At 39.0% G+C, this 23,133-nt stretch overlaps 1 long non-coding RNA gene across 1 annotated transcript; it reads left to right on the forward strand.

Moving 5' to 3' along the window:
• The first annotated feature begins 6,557 nt into the window (after window positions 1-6,557).
• On the forward strand, window positions 6,558-9,704 carry LOC142179403 (uncharacterized). The gene is made up of 2 exons (XR_012707417.1): window positions 6,558-7,547; window positions 9,461-9,704. It is a non-coding gene; the product is annotated as an uncharacterized LOC142179403 (long non-coding RNA).
• Window positions 9,705-23,133: the final 13,429 nt, after the last annotated feature.

The raw sequence follows: 23,133 nt of genomic DNA on the forward strand, positions 1-23,133 counted from the left end.
AAAAGTCCTTTAAGCCAGTATTCATTTCATTTACTCCCCACGATAACCAAATTCATATTCTTACTGCTGCGGCGTGTAGCCCGATCCTTATAGTATACTGCTGCGGCGCGCAACCCGATCCATATATATATATGCTGCTGCGGCGTGCATCCCGATCCAAGAATAGTCGACTGCGCTTACTAGGGGTGTGCAGACTCCGGAGGGGCTCCTTCAGCCCAAGCGCAATACTACTGTGGCGTGCAGTCCGACCCATATAATATACTACTGCAGTATGCAGTCCAATCCATATAATATACTACTACGGCGTGCAGTCCGATCCATATAATATACTACTATGGCGTGCAGTCCGATCCATATAATATATATAATGCTATGGCGTGCAGCCCGATCCATAGCATATCAAATACCCTCACCATGGGGTTCTCGACACCTCTCGGTCAATATAGACTTGTCCTCCCGGGCACACTAAGATAAGACGGGGTTCTCAACCCACACATTACTCTCATTAGGATTTAACAATTCCTAAAGCTGGTTCATATTATGTTTATCAGTTAAAAACATGACTGAGGGTATGATTTCGACAAGAAAAGTGAGGTCAACCAATACAAATGCCCCTTAAGGGTTCTACAGATCGGCAGAAAGCCCCAAACATGGCAACTAGCCCATAATATAATGATATTAATTAAGTCTCAGTCAAAAGTACAGTAGAGTCATCAAACGGGATGGACCGAGTCCAAATCCCCAGTAGTAACAGACCCCACACTCATCATACAGCGTGTGTCTCATCTCAACATAGCACCACGTTATGCAAATCCGGGGTTTCAAACCTTCAGAACATCATCTATAACCATTACTCACCTCAAGCAGGCAAAAATTCTAGCTCCCTACTCCCTTGGCTCGCAAATCAACCTCCTCGAGCATCGAATCTGATCAAAACCACAAGTAATACGTTACAATAGGCTAAGGGAATACAACCCAATCGAAAAGACTCAAAAAATATCGAAAATCACGAAGTTGGCAAAATCCGAGCCCCGAGCCCACTTCTCGAAAAATCAGAAAACTGACATCACCGAATTTCTTATCTCGCCACGAGTCTATACATATCAAATTTACCAAAATCCAAGCTCGAATGCTCCCTCAAACCCCCAAATTTCTATTTCAAAAGTCAAGCCCTAAGCATGACAAAAAAAAAACTTCTTTAGCTTCCTACCAATGTCGCGTAGGTCACAATATTTAACTTAACTCCTACCTCTAGCATCTCTTTAACAAGTTTCAAAGCTTTATCAACTTTACCAGCTTTAAAATGTGCATCAATCAATGAAGTATAAGTAAATTCATTAGGAGCAAGACCAACCCGCCTCATGTCAACAAAGAATTTGATAGTTCCTTGTAACATCCCTTCTTTGCAAAAACATCGATAAATGTGTTATAAGTAACTAACATTGGGCTTCAAGCCACTTTTCTTCATCTCATGCAGATTCTTAAATGCTAATACCATCTTTCCAGATCGACAAAAACAATTGATCAGTGTATTATATGTTACTACATCAGGAAAACATCCAACTTTCTTCATTTCTTCGTATAGAGAAACTATATCGTCTAGCTCCCCATGCTTACCAATTTCATCAATGAGAGAAATTTATGTAATTATATCCAGATCAATGCCAATATCATTAATCTGAGTAAATAAGCTTTTAGCAACATTCCCATTTCTGATAGTTAAAAGTTTCCAAGTTAAGGGATTTTAATTAGCATTGATCAACTTAAGCTGCAAATGTGAATTTTCCATTTCCTTTAAGCTTTCATCTTTAATAATTTCCGACAAAACATTCTCAACCATCATGCCTTTTCAATTAAAAAGACGTTATACTAATATTATATTAGTAGTAGTTGTAGAGAAGAGGAAATAGTTTTTCCTTGTTTCCAAAAGTGCAAGACACGTGGGTTTTCTAACTCTTTCTTGAAAGTAGATGTTTGACTCACATTTCTTAGACTTTGCCACATACTAATATGAATTTAAGAGTCATCAAAAATAGAGTAAGTTGGCTGCCACGTTGGGAAGCCTTTAGGCTTATCCAATTTTTTAAATTAGCTTAATTAATTAGTTAATCTCCCACTAAATTAAGAATTATCCACATAATTAAGAATTATCTCAAACTACTTAATATACTGCTAACTTTATATAACTTATTATCATGGTCATGTGGTACCATATAAAATAAATACATACACTATTATTTCATTAAAACATCTATATAAAAATACATATATTTTCTCAACTTATAAGTTTTATAATCTCATATAAAGAGTAAAAATTTCTCGTACGCTTAGTTCATGAAATGGTAAAAAAATAACCTTTTTTTCTTGTGAGAAAATAATTTCTATCTTTACAATAAAGAAACTATTGTAAACTTTCTTATATAATGTGTATAATTTACCATATTCGAAAATAGTAATAAGGTAATTATCCAAAATTATACTTATAAATTTTTTATGAAAACACTTCACTTAAAAGAAAATATCACACTAACACAATATCTAACGATATTAAAGTTTTAAACTTATAGAGTCTCATAATAATAATATCTTAAATCCTCTATACCTCCTAATAGACATAATCCTTTCGAACTCATATGGATTACTACGACTAATCCTAATATTAAAGTATGGGATTTAATATCCTTCCCCCCTTTAGAACATTCATCCTCTAATATTAACTCTTTGAGATTTTCAAAAGTTTCGCTAGGGTCTCCTTTGTATACTAAACTAAACACCAACTACTATTTGAGCTCTGGACTATTCACAACCTTTTTGTACTCGAGTACCTCGTATCTTCGTCACTTTTATCTTACTTACTTTTTTATATCGTAGTGTATCTTCTGTTTCTTTCATAACCTCCCTTAAACATAGGTGGAAATTACACCTTAAAGCACTATTGTATTACCTGCACCTCTAGTGCATACAAAACCTGGCAAAAACTTCAAATTAACTTCTTACGACTCAGCCCTATGGCACGATCTAGAAACAAAAGAAGGGTAACATTTCCTATATGCCCTATAGCCTATCAATTATAAATGTAGTGCGCAACACACACATAAGCGAGACTCTACTAGGCACGGCTTTTTAGAATTCCCGAGGACACGACCCGCTCTGATACCACTTTGTCATGCCCCAAACCCTGGGAGGCGTGGCTGGCACCCAGTGCCTAACTAGCCCGAGCGAACCACTCAGTAACTTATGATCATTCAACCCAAAACTAGGACATACAGAGGTCGAGTTAGCTGATCTCACTGCTTTCGTAACAACCATGGGCTCACATGGCCACAACTTATAATGTATAACTGTAAGTGGGCAACACAGTATCAATAAACTATCGTTCCTAAAACATCAATATATATGGGCCGTCAAGGCCTCTGACATACTTTAAAAAACGAACCTCTGTCTACAAAGCCTCTAAGATCATTTGACATCAAATAGGACAAAGTACCGGCCTGCACAAAAGTGTGTAGCCAAACTCTGACACGATGACCCATAGACTCGGCTGCACACCGAATAAGGTGGAGTCTTATCGATACTTCGCAGAATGCCAATCTCGTCTACTATGAGGGCTCGTCGAACTGATTATCTATACCTATAGGCATGAATGCAGCATCCCCAACAAAAGGATGTCAGTACGAATAATGTACTGAGTATGTAAGGAAGAACTGAAACATAAGAGTAAGTCAACATTAATTACTAACATGGAAGAAACATGGAGTAAATGACTCAGCTTGTAAAACTGGATGGCTCTATGAAGAGGAAATAGTTTATCCTTGTTTCCAAAATTGCAAGACACATGGGTTTTATAACTCTTTCTTGAAAGTAGATGTGTGACTCACATGTCTTAGACTTTTTCACATACTAATATGAATTTAAGAGTCATCAAAAATAGAGTAAGTTGGCTGCCATGTTGGGAAGCCTTTAGGCTTATCTTATTTTCTTAATTAGCTGAATTAATTAGTTAATCTCCCACTAAATTAATAATTATCCACATAATTAAGAATTATCTCAAACTACTTAATATACTATTCACTTTATATAACTTACTATCATGGTCATGTGGTACCATATAAAATAAATACATACACTATTATTTCATTAAAATATCTATATAAAAATACATATATTTTCTAAATCTATGATTTTTCTAATCTCATATAAAGAGTAAAAATTTCTCCTACGCTTATGTAACGACCCGACCGGTCGTTTTGAGCTTTTGCATTTCGCTCGCCAGTTCTCGGGAATGACTTGCCCCGTGTGATGCAATATGACTTATGTAACTCGCTGGTGTTGGGTTTTAGGTTAATCAGAATTTAATTTGGAAGAACAGCCTCAGTTGAAAGCTTAAAATTTGAAAGGTTTCACCAATAATTGACATGTTTGTATATGATCTCGGATCGAAATTTTTATGATTTGGTTAGCTTTGTATGGTAATTTTGGATTTAGGATCGTGCCCGGAAAATTATTTGGAAGTTTGTAGTTTAATTAGGCTTGAAATGGCGAAAATGAGAAGCCGAAGTTTGAAAATTTGACCAAGGGGTTGAATTTTGATATCGAGATCAAAATCCGACTCAAGAAGTTGGAATAGCTCCAGTATGTCATTTATGACTTGTGTGCAAAATTTGGGTTCAATCAGACATGATTTGATAAGTTTCGGCGTTGTTTGTGGAATTTGAAATTTCTAAGTTCTTAAGCTTGAATCCAAAGTTGATTTGGTGTTTTGATGTTGTTTTGAGTGATTCGAAAGCTCGACTAGTTGTTAATGATGTTATGGGAGGTGTTGGTATGTTTGGGTTGAGGTTTGAGGACCTCGGGTTTGTTTAGGGTGAGTTTCGAGCGAGTCCGGACATTCCTGAACTTAGAAAATTGATGGGGGCAGAAGTTTTAGTGCTGGGCGCAGAAAATGGTCCGCGGTCCGCGGTCATGAAGACCCGCAGGTCGTCGGTCCAACTTTGGAAGCTCATATCTTTTGATCTACAAGGAATTGTTTGATGATTCAAAAACAAAAGTTGTAGCCTTTCGTGTCTAGTTTCCAGAAAGGTAAAGGAATCGAAATTTGGACATCTGTCACTACAGGGAAAATCTGTGAAGCCACGGTCATTTTGGTGCGGACCGCACTGGTTTATGCGGATTGCGGTCGATTTTGTGCGGCCCGCGGAAGTGGAAATCTGTTGGTTACTCTATAAATATGAGGTTTTCGGTTTTATTTGATATTTTGACCTAGAGAGCTCGGATTTTGGCAATTTTTCAAAGGTTTTTCAAGAAATTCATCGGGGTAAGTGATTCTAACTCAAATTTGGCTAGAGTACATGAATATATCACTGAATTCATCATTTAATTCGTGATTTGGGAAGAAATTTGGGAAGAAATTGTAAAATCTTTCAATAATGTAAAATGATGATTTGAAGGACCAAATGGTATCGTAATTGGACTCGTGAAAGTATAAGGATTCTAGTTTTGTTAATTTTGTCAAATTCAGTGATGTGGGCCCGGGGGTCGGGTTTGACCAATTTCGGGAATTTTGTGGTAATTTGTTTAATTTCAAGTGGGATTTATTCCCTTAACATATTTTGATGGTTTGGTACTGATTTCGGCTAGATTTGGAGCATTCTGAGGCCGATTCGAGAGGCAAAGGCGTCGCGAGCTAGAGAATTAGTCGGTTTCAAGTGAGTAATGATTGTAAATTATATCCTGAGGGTTTGAAACCTCTGATTTGCACATCGTAGTGCTATATTGAGGTGAGACACACGCTGGTTGACGAGCATGGGGTCATGCACTATTTGGGGATTGGGGCTTGGTTCATCCTGATTGATGATTTTACCGCGTATATGACTGAAACTAATTTGCGATCATTACGTATTGGGCTGATTGCCATATTTGGGCTTCGTGCCAGCTATTTGAAACCTTCGGGGATTGTTGTTGATATTTCTTCACTGTTTTGATTTTATACTTGAACTCAGTCATGTATTTTCCACTGTTTTCAAAACTCAGCCAAGTTTATTTTGCTTTAACACTTGAAATGATATTTCTAATAATGTTTTTTGGGCTGAGCATCATGTTTTACTACTGCCTGTAGACATGTGATTTTTGACCCTCCTCAAGAATTTTCATATTTTAGCATGTAAATATTTAATTTAGGCCTAATATAACTATTTTAATTAATTTTGACTCTTTTACTTTATTTTATAACAAGAAAAATGAAAATTACAAAAATTATTCCATTAATGTTTTGTAGTCATTTTTAATATTCAAAAATACCAAAAAAAATATAATTTATTTTAAAACGTAAGTCTTATTTTAATAGCTATTTTACTTAAGTAGGACTAATTAATAATTAAGATCGTATTTTTAGTCTTGTTCGCGGGGAAAGGATAGAACTTGGGCTCGAGCAACCCATTTTTAGGCCTAATTTTGGACTTAGCCCATAATTTCCAAGCACATAATTCCTTGGCCCATACCCCTTAACCTAAAAACCCTACCAAAAACATAGACCTATATACATACAACCATCAACCGTTTCTAGCAGGGGAATAGACTCAGCTGCGCAGCCTTCATGAAAGACCCTTTTCCCCTCAAAAATCTGGTCTCCTTCAACAAGAGAGGAGGAGCCATTTCAATGGCAGATTCTTAACAAAAAACAGACCCTTCCCCATCGTCCTTATCTTCTCCTTCAACTTTGAGAAAGCGCGACTGACCCCTAGGCATCACAGCTTCAGCCGTTTTTACATTGAGAGACCTTTCATCTTCTCCAAGCAGTCAAGAATTTTAGCCGCACACCCATGGCTACTTCTTCTTCTTCTTGAACAAGAGAGCACGGAACCAAACACAAAACCCTAATTCTTGAAATACACTGAAGAGAGCTGAAGCTGCAGCTGCTGACCTCGACCCTTCTTCCATTTCCTTCGCTCGAGCTATTGCTTCGCCGGAATTGATCACTGGCGAGAGACAACACCAACCAGCGACCCCTACTCGGAAATACACGAAAAAGCCACTCATCTCCTTCCAAAAAATAATGCCAAAAGCTCCAAAAGCTCTGCTGGAAAACGCAACAACACAACAAGGAAAAACAATCTCAGAAACCAACCCAATCCAACACCAAAACCGGAACTGAAATTCAGCTGAAGACGTTCCGGAATCGCCACAAAGTTCTGTCCGTTTTCGAGTCTTCTGGTATCGATTCGAGGTGATACTGGTTTCGAAGTCTAAATCGCCGTTCGAGTACAGTTCATGATTCTTCTTTAACATTTGTTGTTGTTTGCTGTATTGCCGAGTTCCCATCACCGGGTTTCTTGTCCCTCGATTAACTGTAAGTTGTTTTTGAAAGCGTTACTGTCATCCAAGCTCAATCGAGTTGAATCTGGCGAGAGTCCAACGAGTCTCGAGGTCTGGTCGAAGTTCATTTGAGGTTCCATCCGAGTTGCTGTCTGATTCGAGTTCCTTTGCAGCCACTGTTTCATTTTGGCTCGTCTAACTGTTGAACATTTGAGAGATTGAAATATTCATTTCAGGTGCATTCTTTCCTCTGTTATCCTTTACATTTTGCTATTATTTATTTGGAAGCTTCAGTTATGAGATTTGCTCTTCCACGATGGTGTATTTAAAAGTTGTTTATTGGTAGCTTCATTTGAGTTCACTGTAATTTCTACAAAACATGGTTGTAACGTATGAAGTCAATGTGCGCATGAGAATTGGTTGCTATTTTGTTTTTGTTCTTCTCATTATTGTTGGTATGTTTTTCTTCAATATATGTTAGGATGGTTTTAATGGTTGAAATTAAGTTGTAGTTCCGGTCATATTTTTCCCAAATTTGTGGTAGTTGAAGCTAAGTGAAATCGAGATTTAGTGTTAAATCTACATAGGTGAGACTGTGCTTTAAAGAGTTTGGTTGGTAGATTCTTTGATTCCCAGTGGGATTTACGTGTTGCTGAGGGAACGTGGTTAGAACTGGTTGATTTGTTATTTTAGCGCATGTTAAGTTAGAATTAAGAATGTGTTTGTTATTTAAAAGGGTTGACAGATTAGTTCTATAAGCCTAATTAGGAATAATTCTTTTAATAGTTCGAGGTGTGTCATGTCGAACAAAATCTTAAAATGCACGGCCCTCATTTAATTAACATGTGAATCTTTAGAAGTCGAGGCATGCCATTTAGTTGAATTTCCATGGCCCTCGCAAAGTTGCGAACGCGTAATTGCTTTAAGTGCGTTGTTTTAATAATATGTGCGCATTTATGTGACCCAAATCAAAATCTCAACAATGTTAAAATATGTCAAAGACCGCGGGTGCATTTATGTGACGTGGTCCAAGACGTGTTTTAATAGCGTTGCAATCTTCCTGAAAATAATTAAATAAAAGCGGTCAAAAGATTAAAATGGCATCATAGGTTAAAACGTGTTTCTAGAATCAGAGAGTTAAGCCGAATATAACAGTTGAGCGACCATGCTAGAACCACAGAACTTGGAAATGCCTAACACCTTCTCTCGGGTTAACAGAATTCCTTACTCGGATTTCTGGTTCGCGGACTGTTAAACAGAGTCAAGCTTTTCATCGATTCGGGATTCAACCGGTGACTTGGGACACCATAAATCTCCCAAGTGGCGACTCTGAATTGTTAATAAAAATAATCCCATTTTGATTGTCACTTTAAGTTGGAAAAAACTCCCCTATATCACCCTTCTCGGGGTTGTAGGTAAAAAGGAGGTGTTACACTGCCCGAGGGGCTTTTGTGATTTTTGACCGAGTAAGGCCAAGGGCTTGTATTGTGAGGATACTTTTGGATCGGGCTGCACGCCGCAACAGTGAGATACTGATTTGATTATGAGGCCGAGGGCCTAAGATATGTACGCAACGAGGCTGTTTGTGATTTATATGAGGCCGCGAGCCTAAATTTGATGCCACGAGATGGCTTGATATTGCACTTGGGCCGTAAAGGGCCCCTCCCGGAGTCTGCACACCCCCAGTGAGCGCCGTCGATGAAAAATATGGATCGGGCTGCACGCCACAGCGATATATGGATCGGGTTGCACGCCGTAGTGGTGCTGGTACTGTTCTATGTGTTTACTTTATTTCATTTGTCTGCCATTATCTGTTGTTTGTGCCACTTCATGAGATATCTACCTAATTGCCTGGCATTATCTGTTAATTGAGTGTTGTGCCCGAGGGTCAGATTACTTTGCTTATCTGCACTATTTGTTTGCATTCATTTGCACAACCGTTGATAAAGTCATTTTCAAAAGAGGTTTAAACTGAGCTAAGATGTTTTTCTAAAGATTTCACAGTTTCACTGCTTTTCTCAAAGGGTTTTGCACTGCTCTATATAGCATGATGGTTTATTTTACATGATTTCTTACTACTCTGTTATTATTTACCCTTATTACTCACTGAGTTGGAGTACTCACATTACTCCCTGCACCTTGTGTGCAGATGCAGGTATTTATACACCCGGTAGCGGGTTTTTGGCTGATCAGAGGTAGAGTTATCGGAGTTTAGCGAGGTGGCTGCCGGCGTTCGCAACATCGCTTTTCTCCCTTTTTTTCATTATTCCTATTTTGTATAATTTAGACCTTGTAGTTGTACTTACACCCTAATAGATGCTCGTGACTTGTGATACCCCGGTATCGGGCTGTGTTTGGGCTGTATTTCGCATATCATAAAGATCTTTTGCTTAGTTTGTGGTAATCTATTCATACTTAGACTGTTTATTAATATTTAACTATTTTTTAAAAAGGGCGAGATGGGTTAGTTGGCTGGCCTTGTCTTCACGAGAGGCACCATCACGACCGAATTGGGGTTTGGGTCGTGACAACTTAGTTCTTAAAATGGTAAAAAGATAACCTTTTTTTTCTTGTGAGAAAATAATTTCTATCTTTACAATAAAGAAAAGATCATAAACTTTCTTATATAATGTGTATAATTTATCATATTCGAAAATAGTGATAATGATAACTTAAAAGAAAATTTCACACTAACACAATATCTAACGATATTAAAGTTGTAAACTTACAGGGTCTCATAATAATAATATCTTAAATCCTCTATAACCTCCTAATAGACATAATCCCTTCGAACTCATATGGATTACTGCGACTCATCCTAATATTAAAGTATGGGATGTAACATCCATCCCCCCTTTAGAACATTCGTCCTCGAATGTTAACTCTTTGAGATTTTCAAAACTTTCTATACGGTCTCCTTTGTATACTAAACTAAACACCAACTACTATTTGAGCTCTGGACTATTTACAACCTTTTTGTACTTGAGTATCTCGTATTTTCTTCACTTTTACCTTACTTACTTTTCAATATCGCAGAATATCTTCTGTTTCTTTCATAACCTCCCTTCAACATAGGTGGAAAGTATGCCTTAAAGCACTATTGTAATACCTGCACCTCTAGTGCATACAATACCTGGCGAAAACTTCAAACTAACTTCTTACGGCTCAGCTCTATGGCACGATCTGGAAACAAAAGAAGGGTAACATTTCCTAAATTCCCTATAGCCTCTCAATTATAAATATGGCGCGCAACACACCCATAACTGAGAATCTACTTGGAACGGCTTTGTAGGCTTCACTAGGACACGACCCGCTCTGATACCACTTTGTCACGCCCCAAACCTTGGGAGGCTGGCTGGCACCCTGCGCTTAACTAGCCCGAGCGAACCACTCTGTAACTCATGCCACACTGTCCCAGTGAACCATTCTGTAACTCATTCATTCCTTTTGTAACTATCATTGGCCAACATGACCACAACTTGAAATGTACAACTGTAAGTGGGCCAACACTGTATCACTAAACTATTTTTCTTAAAACATGAATACATATGAACCGTCAATGCCTCTGACATACTATACAAAACGAACCTTTATCTACAAAGCCTCTAAGAGTATTTGACATCGAATGGGACAGGGTACCGACCTACCCACAAGTCTGTAGCCAAACTCTAACACGATGACCCATAGACTCGACAGCACATCGAATGAGGTGGAGTCATACTGATACTTCACAGAATGCCAATCTCGTCTACCATGAGGGCTCGTTCAACTAATTATCTATACCTACAAGCATGAATGCAATGTCCCCAACAAAAGAATGTCAGTACGAATAATGTACTGAGTATGTAAGGCAGAACTGAAACATAATAGTAAGTCAACATTAATTAGGGACATGGAAAAATATGGAGTAAATAACTCAGCCTGTAAAATTGGATGGCTCTATGAATCAAAATCATGAAATATCTTTAATGTCATGCATATGCATATAAATATCATGTAATGCATTGGTGTGTATGTACATAATATTAGCATGCCTCTGAGGGCATCCCATCATATCATTTCAGCCACTATGGGCAACATCATCATCGTATACCAGCTGATCAGGTGGTGGTGTGTTTATAACGCCGTAACATTTTTTCCATATCCCATATACATATATTTACATATATACGTGTATATAATGCCATCTGGTGCCACTGTGGGCAAAATCATCAACATATACCAGCTGATCAGGTGGTGGTGTGTATATAATGCCGTAACATTTTCCCATATCCCATATATATATATATATATATATATATATATATATATATATATATATATATATATATATACGCGTATATAATGCCATCTGAGTCATATTTCAGCCACTGTGGGCAACATCATCATCATATACCAGCTGATCAGGTGGTGGTGCGTATATAACGGCGTAACCTTTTCCCATATCCCATATACATATATATACATATATACGCGTATATAACGCCGTCTGAGTCATGGGTAAATGCACATGTAAACGAATGCAATGCATGAGAAGTACGTTAATAAAATCTTTCGGAATGTCATAAGACCATTAGGCCTTTGAATAATATCATGATGTAAACTTTTTCAACTTACATATTTTTCTAAGACCCATGAACAGACAATAAAACAATATGACATATGGAAATTCAAGAACATAGGCACCCCTTATACTTCTATAAATAGAGTCGTTTATGAAAACTGTGTGTTTGCTCGTTTCTTTCGTATAATTTGGATAATGCCAAAAAAGAAAGAAGGGATAAACTTAATACATTTAAGGCCAGCTATGTACATGTATACATGAACAATCCTCACCATGCCTCAATCATAATTACTGGAAACGAGTATATGACTTACGCACTATAAGAGACTTGAATTTCCATTGCCTGACAACAGTTATGTGTTAATCAACAAAGATACTATGACTGACATATAAAGCCATATATATATATATATATTCACGGTAATCAAATGTAACATAGGCAAATGCAAAAGTCAGAGAATCACTCCTTCCATAGAGTAATGTGTGTGGTCTGATATTATTTTCTTTCATTTGCTCCAAAATATTCGTAGCATCCACTAGCCTTTTTAATTTGACATACCCAAGAATTTGATAGCTTCTTGTAACATCCCTTCTTTGCAAAAACATTGATAAATGTGTTATAAGTAACAGCATTGGGCTTCAAGCCACTTTTCTTCATCTCATGCAGATTCTTAAATGCTAATACCATCCTTCCAGATCGACAAAAATAATTGATCAGTGTATTATATGTTACTACATCAGGAAAACATCCAACATTCTTCATTTCTTCGTATAGAGAAACCATATCATCTAGCTCCCCATGCTTACCAATTCTATCATTGAGAGCACTGTATGTAATTATATCCGGATCAATGCCAATATCCTTAATCTGAGTAAATAACCTTTAAGCAACATAGCCCATTTCTGATAGTTAAAAGTTTCCAAGTTAAGGGCTTTCAATTAGCCTTGATCAACTTAAGCTGCAAATGTGAATTCTCCATTTCCTTTAAGCTTTGATATTTGATAATTGCCAACAAAACATTCTCAACCATCATGCCTTTTCAATTAAAAAGAAGTTCTACTAATATTATATTAGTAGTAGTTGTAGAGAAGAGGACATAGTTTTTCCTTGTTTGCAAAAGTGCAATACACGTGGGTTTTCTAACTCTTTCTTGAAAGTAGATGTGCGACTCACATTTCTTAGACTTTGCCATATTCTAATATGAATTTAAGAGCCATCAAAAATAGAGTAAGTTGGCTGCCATGTTGGGAAGCCTTTAGGCTTATCCAATTTTCTTAATTAGTTTAATTAATTCGTTAATCTCCCACTAAATTAATAATTATCCACATAATTAAGAATTATCTCAAACTACTTAATATACTATTCACTTTATACAACTTACTATCATGGTCATGTGGTACCATATAAAATAAATACATATACTATTATTTCATTAAAACATCTATATAAAAATACATATATTTTCTCAACTTATAATTTTTCTAATCTCATATAAAGAGTAAACATTTCTCGTACGCTTAGTTCTTAAAATAGTAAAAAGATAACCTTTTTTTCTTTTGAGAAAATAATTTCTATCTTTACAATAAAGAAAATATCATAAACTTTCTTATATAATGTGTATAATTTACCATATTCGAAAGTTGTAATACTGATAACTATCCAAAATTATACTTATGAATTTTTTATGAAAACACTTCACTTAAAAGAAAATGTCACACTAACACATTATCTAACGATTTTAAAGTTGAAAACTTACATGGTCTTATAATAATAATATCTTAAATTCTCTATACCCTCCTAATAGACATAATCCCTTCGAACTCATATGGATTACTATGACTCATCCTAATATTAAAGTACGGGATGTAACAAAAATCACGAATCGCACCTCAAATCGAACTTAATGAACTTTGAATCTTTCAACTTACAAAACTCATGCCGAACCTTATCAAATCAACTCGAAGTGACGTAAAATTTTGCACACAAGTCCCAAATGACATAATGAAGCCATTCCAATTCCTGAAACCACAATCCGAATCAAATATCATCAAAGTCAACTCTTAGGCAAACTTATAAATATTTCAAACCTTCAAATTTCTAACTTTTGCCAAATAGTGTCGAAACCTTCTAGAAATTTCCAAATGCAAATCCAGGCATAAGCCCAAGTCCAAAATCACCATATGGACCTAATGTATCCATCGAAACTCTAATCCTAGGGCAAGTACTAAAAAGTCAAACTTGGTTAACTCTTCCAACTTAAAGCTTCTTAGTTGAGAATCATTCTTCCAAATCAATTCCAAATAACCTGAACACTAAAACTAACGATTAAAACAAGTCATAATACATCATACAATGCTTCCCAAAACTTCAAATAGCTAAACGAAATGCAAATGCTCAAAACAACCGGATGGGTCGTTATATATAATGTTGTCCTCGTCCATAGAGGCACATCCTGGATCAACCCAAATTGTTTGAGAACCCATAGGGTGAGTATGACTGGATGCCCTCAAATCCTATTAACTCAATCAAGTATTTATGAGTAGTCCTTAGGATTTCCCTCCCGCCTAATGATGACAACTTCTAATTGACCCATTCTCCACTTTGATTAGTCAGCATTTCTCTCCACTCTTCTTATCCATGTGGGTGCGACCCAATGTGTTATCCTCTTGTTATGACTGCAGATCATGTTGTTTATGCCCCCACAAAGTAGTCAATCGTGGCCTCTCGCCGAAAGAAATGCTTTGTGGCCCTGATCTGAAGCAACAAGTTACAACCCTTACAGAAATCATACCCTCGTGCACACATAGTGTGATGACCCGGCCGGTCGTCTTAAGAATTAATGCCCTGATCTCCTATTAACTGCTTTCCCCGAGTTTATTTCTGCTATTTTGATTTGCCGGGATGTTCGGTTTTAAGTTCGGAGAGTTTTGGGACACTTAGTCTCTAAATGAGAGCTTAAGTGTTGGAAAGTTGACTGTAGTCAGAACTTACGAAGATGACCTCAGAATAGAAATCGGATGGTTCTGTTAGCTCCATTGGGTGATTTCGGGCTTAGGGGCGTGTTCGGATTGTGTTTTGAAGGCCCGTAGATAATTTAGGCTTAAAATGCCGAAAGTTGAATTTTTGAAATTTCCGGTCCGATAGGGAGATTTTGATCTGAGGATCGGAATGGAATTTCGGAAGTTGGAGTAGCTCCGTAGTGTTTAATGTGACGTGTGTGCAAAATTTCAGGTCATTCAGACAAGGTTTGGTAGACTTTTTGATCTAAAGCGTATTTTGAGAATTTTGGAGTTCCTAGGCTTGAATCCATGGTTGATTCGAGGTTTTGATGTTGTTTTAGGTGTTCTAAGGATTTGATACAAGTTTGGATAGTGGTTTGTGACTTGTTGGTACCTTTGGTTGAGGTCCCGGAAGCCTTATGATGAATTCAGATGGTTGACGGAAATATTTTGGAGTTAGAGTTTCAGCTTTAGCTGCTGGTTCTATCGTAACCGCACCTACAGTTTGGGTTCCGTAGGTGCAGTGCTGCAGAAGCGGCTTAGTGGCCACAGAAGAGAAATTTGGGAATTTCTTCTGGAACCGCAGAAGCGGTACCGCATTTGCGGATTTGGAGTCGCAGATGCGGAACCTGGCCATTAAGTGTAAAGTCGCAGGCGCGACCTTTGGTCCGCAAAAATGGGACCGCATATGCGGAAACAACTGGGCAGAAATATGAAATTTTAAGGGTTTAGTTTCAAAAGCTGAAAATTCGCTTTAGAGATCGGGAGAGGGCAATTTCAGGAGAAAATTGAAGAGGAGATCATTGGGTAATGATTATTTAACCCTTTCTAGTTATATTCCATCAGTCTATTGTTATTTTTATCATTTAATTTCGGATTGGAGATGAAAATTGAGGAAAAATTGGAAGAAAGTTCTTAGACCTAAAATTCAACTTTTGATTGGGAATTTGACCTTAGATTTGGATAATTTTGGCATGCATGAACTCGTAAGAGTATGGGGATTCTAAAAATATAAATTTTACCCAATTCTGAGACATGGGCCCGAGGGGAGTTTTGGTCATTTTACCTAGTTACTTGAACTGTTATTTACGTTATGAAATTGAATTGAATAGATTTGGGCCATTTGGAGTGGATTACTCGTGGCAAGAGCGTGGTTTTAGATTGATTATTGAGCCGGTTCGAGGTAAGTGGCTTACCTAACCTTGTGTGGGGGACCTTCCCCTTAGGATATGATATATTTGATAATTGAAATGCCTTGTACGTGAGGTGACGAGTGCGTACTTGAGCTAATTGTTAAAAATCCGATTTTTCCTTAAGTATTTCAATTGAGTCCTTTTTCCTGTTTTATTCTACTTGTGAATTTAGCATGTTGCTAATTAATAAAAGCATGTTTAGTTGACTTAATTGCCTATTTGCTTAAACTGCCTTAATTGTATTACGTGAAGCATGTTAGGCAAGAATTAACTATTTACTTGGTATGAAATTTAGCTTAATCAGGTATTCTTGTGTTGCTGCTGTGTGTTTTTACTTTGGGACTACGGGATGACATCCCGGGAGATCCCCTGTATGTATTTATGATCTGGACTGAGGTGCGAGATACCATGAGATCTTTGGCACGTATATTTAGGATACCAAGAGATCCTCAGGATACCAAGATATCCCTAGCATATATTGAGGATACCGAGAGATCCTCGAGATACCAAGAGATCCCTAGCATATATTGAGGGTACTGAGAGATCCTTGGGATACCAAGAGATCCCTAACATATATTGAGTGTACAAAGAGATCCTTGGGATACTGAGAGATCCCCGGTTACTTCCTAGGGGTTTGACTTCATCTCTGTTTCCATTATTGTACTCTTATTATCCTGTGTAGATTCTCACTGTAGATTCTCAATTGTACTATTTATCTTATCCTGTCATCTTTATATTTACTTAATCTCAGTAGGGCCCTGACCTTCCTCGTCACTACCCAACCGAGGTTAGACCTGGCAGATACTGAGTACCGCTATGGTGTACTCATGCCCCTTCTGTGCATATTTTTCATGTGCAGATCTAGGTACCGCTACTCAGGCCTACCATCCTTGAGAGAGGTGACTGCTTATAGACTTCGAGGTACATCTGCCATGTCTGTAGACCGAGAAGTTCCTTTCAATTCATGCTTTTAGTATTTAGCCCTTCTGTACTTCTATTCTTATTAGACAAAATTCCAGACTTAGAGCTATGTAGTATTTCTTTTTCTTAGCTTGTGATTCGTGGGTTTCCGGGTCTTGGATTTAGATATTGGTTTTGAGATCTATATAAATATGGTGTATGCCGAGTGGCACATTTAACACTGTTATTGCCTTATTTCTGTTTTTAAATTGTTTTACTTCTGCATGTTTTGGTTATCTTCCGCAAGTTTAGGCTTACCTAATCGTAGAGACTAGGTGTCGTCATGATGGTTCACGGAGGTGAACTGGGATCGTGACAAGTTGGTATCAGAGCTCTAGGTTCATAAGAGTAATGGATCACAAACCGGTTTATTAGAGTCTTGATGATTAGTGCGGAGACGTCTGTACTTTTCTACGAGAGGCTATGTAACTGTTAGGAAAATTCCACTTCATTTGATTTCCTGGACGTGCGATATATTTACATCACAATTCTAAACTTCTGTCTTCTATTATCTCACAGATGGTGAGGATACATGCTACTCGAGATGATCAGGCACCCGCACCCCCTACTACAGCCGTCAAAGACCGGGGCTGGGGTAGAGGCTGAGGACGTGCACGTGGTGGAGCTAGAGCACCTGAGCAAACAGCCGCCGAGGTACCACCAGTAGATCCAGCCGGAGTCCAGGCACCTGATAAGCCTACCGCTACCACTACTCTAGCTCTTCAGGAAACTCTGGAACAGTTCATGAGCATGTACTCCACTCTGGCTCAGGCAGGGTTGCTTCCCCTTACTGCAGCTACATCTTAGGCCGGGGAGGAGCACAGACTCCCTCCGCCACTCCTGAGCAGAGAGTGCATGTTGAGCAGGTCCCTAAGATTATTCCTGTACTGCCTACAGTGCCAGTTCAGCCCGAGGACAGGGCAGTGGCTTCCGAGGATTAGAAGTTGAGGCTTGAGAGGTTCAAGAAGTACAAGCCCACTGTATTTAGTTTTCTAGCATCGGAGGATGCCCTAGGATTTCTTGATGAGTGTTACCGAATTCTCCGTACCATGGGTATCTCTGGATCGAGCAGGGTTACTTTCACTACATTTCGGCTTCGAGGAGCTGCCTATAAGTGGTGGCGCACCTATGAGTTAGACAATCCAGATGAGGCTGCTTCGCTGACTTGTGCCCAGTTTTCAGATCTGTTCCTGAGGGAGTATGTTCCTCAGAGCCTTAGGGATGCATGGCGCACAAAGTTTGAGCATTTGCACCAGGATTCTATGACTGTTTCGGAGTATGTTATCTATTACACTAGTTTGGCTAGGCATGCACCGGCCTTGGTTTCTACTGTCCGCGAGAGGGTTTACCGGTTTATTAATGGCCTTATTCCCAGCATCAGATCTAGCATGGCTCGTGAGTTGGAGATGGATATTTCGTATCAGCAGGTGGTGAGCATTGCTAGGGGGATTGAGGGTATACATGCTAGGTAGAGAGAGGAGAGGGAGGCCAAGAGGTCCCGAGAGTCGGGCCATTATTCTGGTGCCCGTACCCCAGCTACAGGTCACCATGGTAGGGGTTATATGAGTCGCCCTATTCATTCAGCTCTTCCAGCAGCCAATAATGCTCCAGATCCTCCTAGATCTCTAGAGCCTTATTATGCACCTCCAATTTCTACCGTGCCTCCTGCGCGGGGTGCTTTCAGAGGCCAGTCCAGCAGACCTGGCCCTAGACAATCACAACCACCATGTCCTCCCAGAGCTTGTTTTGAGTGTGGTGACACACGCCACATGGTGAGGGATTGACCTAGAATTGGGAGGAGTACACCTCCACAGACTTCTTAGCCACAGCGTGCCCCGCAGAGTTCTTAGGCTATGATTATAGCTCCAGTTGCTACCCCACCGACTCAGCCAGCTAAAGGTGGAGGTTAGGGAGGTAGAGGTCGCCCTAGAGGGGGAGGTCAAGCCAGATACTATGCCCTTCCTGCCTGTACCGATGTTGTTTCCTTCGATTCTATAATCACAGGTATTATATTGGTTTGCCACAGAGATGCATCTGTTCTATTCAATCCAGGCTCTGCTTACTCTTATGTGTCTTCTTATTTTACTCTGCATTTGGGTGTACCTTAGGATTCTTTGAGTTCCACTGTTTATATTTCTATTCCTATGGGAGATTCTCTTGTTGTGGACCGCGTTTATCGGTCGTGTTTGGTTTCTCTTAGTGGTTTTGAGGCTCGAGCTGATTTATTGTTACTCAATATGGTTGATGTAGATATTATCTTGGGCATGGACTGGTTGTCTTCCCATTATGCTATTCTTGATTGTCACGCCAAAACTGTGACGCTGGTTATGCTTGGTGTACTACATGTTGAGTGGAGAGGTACTTTACATTACACTCCCAGTAGAGTTATTTCTTTCCTTAGAGCTCAGCGTACGGTTTATAAGGGGTTTGACGCATATTTAGCTTATGTGAGAGATGTCAGTATTGATACCCCTTCAGTTGATTCAGTTCTAGTAGTACGGGATTTTCCCAATGTGTTTCCAGCTGATCTTCTAGGCATACCGCCTGATAGATATATTGATTTTGGCATTAATCTGTTGTCGGGCACTCATGCCCCTTCTACGCATGTTTTTCATGTGCAGATCCAGGCACCACTACTCAGGCCTACCATCATTGAGGGAGGCAACTACTCTCGAGACTTCGAGGTACACCTGCCACGTCCGCAAACCGAGAAGTCCCTTTCTGTTCTATCTATTAAACATTGCCCTTCTGTATTTTTCTTTCTTGTTAGATATTCTAGTGTTAGACTATTAGATATTCCAAAGGCTTGTGTTTCCGTAAGTTTTCGGTTTTTGGGATAGTGCACTTGGTTTTGAGAATGTTATGTTGTATATGCCGAGCGACATTATAACTATTGCTTCCATTCAGTTATTTTGGGTTATTGATTTTTATGTTCCGCATTTGTTAGGGTTACCTAGTCGTAGAGACTAGGTGCCGTCACAACAGTTCACGGAGGGCGAACCTGGGTCGTGACACATAGAAAAAGCCCTTAGAATCTCAGCTAACACCATCGATAGTAGAGTAGCTTGGAGGTTGCCTCGAAATGTTTCCAAAACCATGGGTAGCAAGTTGATATTGATCCAACCTCTTCTTTGTAAGAAAACCACCAATCCCAACAACGCCAAAGAGAAAGTTATGGGCCTGAGACTTCCTATATTGCTTGTTCACACTGAAATTCTCCCAAGTACCTCTCATATCTTTCACGGTGTTCGAACCTGTCAAGCAGTTGATCTAGGTTCCCCCATCCGTCTTCAATGTTCCACAAACCTCGGCTATTTGCTTGGCCCAGAGCATCAAGGAACCTATAACTGGGCAGGGTAAATGGTAGTATTGGTCTTCTCCCTGTAAATGGAAGATCCGTGAAACTGGCGACTTCTTCCAATATTGGTACTAACTCAAAGTCCGCAAACTTGAATAGCACCTTAGCCGTATCCCATAACTCTATCAATAAGCGAGTAAGCACCTTGTCTGCTCAGATGTTTAGCAAAGAGGTTAGTGCCCATAGATGTGTCCAGATTTCATTTCCGTGCTCCTGACTAATATTATTCCACCACTACTTCAGCTTGTGTGGAGCTCCCATCACCATATTGATCTCGGGGAAGTTTTGGTTGATTTCCATTTCTGATATGGGTAAAGAAAGGGTTTGGTAAGTGTTTGCTTCGTATCTTTAGGTGTCTCATTATAAAGACTCGACCGGTCGTCTTAAGAATTTACACCCCGATCCCCTATTAATTGTTTTCCCCAAGTTTATTTCTGCTATTTTGATTTGCCGGGATATTCGGTTTTGAATTTAGGAGAGTTTTGGGACACTTAGTCCCTAAATGAGAGCTTAAGTGTTGGAAAGTTAACCGTAGTCGGAACAGTATGAAGACGGCCTCGGAATGGAAATCTGGTGGTTCCGTTAGCTTTTTGGGTGATTTCGGGCTTAGGGGCATGTTCGGATTTTATTTTGGAGGTCCGTAGCTAATTTAGGCTTGAAATGCCGAAAGTTGAATTTTTGAAGTTTCCGGTCCGATAGTGAGATTTTGATCCAAGGGTCGGAATTGAATTCCGGAAGTTGGAGTAGCTCTATAGTGTTAAATTTGACGTGTGTGCAAAATTTCAGGTCATTTTAACGAGGTTTGATAGACTTTATGTATTTTGAGAATTTTGGAGTTCTTAGGCTTAAATCCATGGTTAATTCGAGGTTTCGATATTGTTTTAGGTGTTTTAAGGATTGGTACAAGTTTGGATAGTGGTTTGTGACTTGTTGGTGCCTTTGGTTGAGGTCCCGTGGGCCTCGGGATGAATTCGGATGGTTGACCGAAAGATTTTGGAGTTAAAGTTGCAGCTTCAGCTGCTAGTTTTGTCATAACTGCACCTGCGGTTTGGGTTCCGCAGGTGCGGCACCGCAAAAGTGACTGTGAGGCTGCAGAAACAGAATTTGGCCATCTCTTCAAGAACTGCAAATTCGGGTAGTTCACCGCAAAAGCGGTACCGTACATGCGGAAGGGTAACCGCAGATGCGGAAAATGGGCCTTTAAGTGAAAGTCGCGAATGCGACATAGGCTCTGCAGAAGCGGAACCGCAAATGCAGAAATCGCTGGGAAGAACATATAAATTATTTCCTTCTCTTTTTCAAAACGGGAAGAAGCTTGGGGAGCACTTTTTCAAGAGAGATTGTCAGAGGAATTCATTGGGGTAAGGTCTTTGGTAGCTAAACTCGTTATTGGAATGACTTTTATCAAATTAAGCATGAAAAATTAATGAAAATCAGTGGTAATTGGGGGTTAGGGCTTGACTAATTGGAGGACTTTGAGTGATGATTTGAGGGACCATTTGAGGTCCGATTTTGATGCTTTTGGTATGACTGAACTCGTGAGGGTGTGAGGATTCTAGAAATATAAATTTTACCCGATTCCGAGATGTGGGCCCGATGGCATTTTGGTTATTTTACCTAAATTTCACGTATTAGCTTAGAATTTAATTGTAGAATCAGTTAGTTGAAGTGTTATTTACATTATGCAATTGAATTAAATAGATTCGAACCATTTGGAGTCGAGTACTCATAGTAAGAGCATGGTTTAGGGTTGATTTGAGCTGGTTCTAGGTAGGTGGCTTGTCTAACCTTGTGTGTGGGACCTTCCCCTTAGGATATGATATATCTGATAATTGAAATGCGTTGTACGTGAGGTGACTAGCGCGTACTTGAGCTAATTGTTGAAAATTCGATTTTTCCTTAAGTATTTCAATTGAGTTCTTTTTCTTCTTTCATTCTATTAACCGATTTTACTTTGGGACTACGGGACAGAATCCCGGGAGATCCCCTGTACGTATTTATGATATGAACTGAGGTGCGGGATACCAAGAGATACCTGGCACGTATATTGAGGATACCAAGAGATCCTCGGGATACCAAGAGATCCCTAGCATATATTGAGGATACCAAGAGATCCTCGGGATACCAAGAGCTCCCTAGAATATATTGAGGACACCAAGAGATCCTCGAGATACCAAGAGATCTCCGGCTATCATCCTTGTTATGAATGATACTTCCTGGTGTTTGCCTTTATTTGTAATTCCGTTATTTTACTCCTTGTTATCCTATGTAGATTCTTACTTTAGATTCTCAATTGTACTGTTTATCTTATCCTGTCATCTTATTATTTATTTAACCTCGGTAGGGCTCTGATCTTCCTCGTCACTACCCGACCGAGGTTAGGCTTGAAACTTACTGAGTACCACTATGGTGTACTCATGCCCCTTTTATGCATATTTTTCATGTGCAAATCCAGGTACCGCTACTCAGGCCTACCATCCTCGAGAGAGGCAACTGTTTTAGAGACTTCGATGTACATCTGCCGCATCCCCAGAATAAAGAGTCCCTTTCTATTCCTACTTTTAGTATTTAGCCCTTCTGTATTTTTCTATTCTTATTAGACATTCCGGAGTTAAAGCTATGTAGTGTTTTTCTTAGCTTGTGATTTGTGGGTTTTCGGGTCTTGGATTTACGTATTGTTATTGAGAGTTAAATATGGTGTATGCCGAGCGGCACATTTAAACACTATTATTACTTTATTCCTGTTT

This window comes from Nicotiana tabacum, chromosome 3 (assembly GCF_000715075.1).
Source record: "Nicotiana tabacum cultivar K326 chromosome 3, ASM71507v2, whole genome shotgun sequence".
NCBI lineage: Eukaryota > Viridiplantae > Streptophyta > Magnoliopsida > Solanales > Solanaceae > Nicotiana > Nicotiana tabacum.